The sequence below is a fragment of the Colobus angolensis genome, unplaced genomic scaffold (genome assembly GCF_000951035.1).
Source record: "Colobus angolensis palliatus isolate OR3802 unplaced genomic scaffold, Cang.pa_1.0 Scaffold432, whole genome shotgun sequence".
Taxonomy (NCBI): Eukaryota; Metazoa; Chordata; class Mammalia; order Primates; family Cercopithecidae; genus Colobus; species Colobus angolensis.
In genome coordinates this window covers 2,276,034-2,277,856 of record NW_012117733.1, presented here as the reverse complement: position 1 = coordinate 2,277,856, position 1,823 = coordinate 2,276,034, and positions in this window count along the sequence as shown.

The window sequence follows — 1,823 nt, the reverse complement described above, 5'->3', positions numbered from 1 at the left end:
TGAAATATACATACAGAAATGTGCTTAAGTTATAAATAGGTGGGTTTGTGAAAGCTTACTTTTCAGCCCCTGAAATTTTAAACTTTTGGCTACTTTGCAAACCCTCATCTCTGTACTTCATTCCCCCATTGCCTCTAGAGAATGCCTATTGCCAAGACAATTTCCTGGCACTTTCCTACAGATGAGGGTGCTAAGGATGGGCGGCAGCCAATTTAGGCAGTTCCATTGTACTTATCTCAGATCCCCCACCAGGGTTTCAGTTATAGTCAATGTTCAGTTCCCCCTTCTAAAAATGTTACATTATGTAATTATCCTGGCTTTAGGAGATTTAGCTTTTTATACCATGTGAATGAACTGGCTATCAGGAAAGTCATTTTAAAGCTTTTAGTGATCTAAATTCAATTGTGAAAACTGCTTTAATAACGAGGTTGTAGAAGACAATATAGCAGGTCCCTGAATAATGTTGTTTTGTTCAATGTCTTTTTGTTACAATGTTGATGAGACAAAAAATCAACTCCTGGCTGGGGCCACTGTCAGTGGAGGTCACGCTTTGTCCCCAGCCAGCGTGGGTTTCTCTGGATACTGCACTTTGCTCCTACATTCCAAGGATGTGCACACAGTGGTTAATTGGTCCCATTCTGAGTGACTGTGGGCATAGACTGTGAGTGCACCCTGCCATGGAATGATGTCCTGTCCGGGTGTGGTTCCTACCTTGTGCCTGGAGCTGCTGGGATGGGCTCTGGCCACCATTGGTCCCGAACTGTAGTCAACAGGTTGGGAAAGGAATAAATAAATAAATGCAAATTATTGTAAAATAAAAATGTGTAAGGTCTACAATAATCCTACAAATGCATGACAATAAACGATGTGGTATGAAAGTGTTTAAAAAAAAACAAAAAACAAAAAACACCTTTCTGATAAAAACACCTTTCTGATAAACCCGAGTGCCTTTTCCTCATGAATTGCAGAGTCCTTACTGAACTTTGTTCCGCTTGGTTAAATTCCCTATCAGAGTTTAAACTATCCCACTCCTCATGGTTTTTCTGTAAATAACTTTCTTCCATTCCAGCAAAATGTTTTAAAACAAATACTGCCTTTTCTCAGTTTATACTTTTATATGGAAGGGCTCAAACATCCTTTTTTTCTGGGAAGTAAAAAAGAAATTCATTATCCTCTCATCCCATCTGCTGCTTCCTGCTCGAGAAACCCTGCCAGGATTTCCTTCAGTGCAGGTAGAAGGGTGAGTGGAGAGTTGAGATTTGCTGAGAGGGCAATTCTTGCTCAGTTCTTTAAGGTCTCAGTTACCCATATTTCACCGCATAGATTAGCAGCTGTTACTGTTTAGTTTGGCTTTCACGAGATGTAAAAGAGGGAGTGAGTGAGGTGGAGAAACAGTCCACCAATATCCAGAAACATGGAAAATGGGCAGCAAAGGTGCTCAAAAAAATTAGAAGTGTTATCATACAGATTAAGAAATATCACAAAGAACTAGCTCATACCCCAGGGAAGATCTGGGTTATCGACGTCTCTAGGTCTAGAGAGATTTCATGTGTCTCGTCACTTCCCAGCTCCTGTTGCTTTAACTGGTTCCCCTCGACCAAACAAAACTACAAACACAGAACATCTGAATCTTACATTTCCTTTAGGACAGAATAGGATAAGAAAAATAAACTACTGGCCGGTCACGGTGGCTCAAGCCTGTAATCCCAGCACTTTGGGAGGCCGAGACGGACGGATCACGAGGTCAGGAGATCGAGACCATCCTGGCTAACACGGTGAAACCCCCGTCTCTACTGAAAACACACACAAAAACTAGCCAGGCG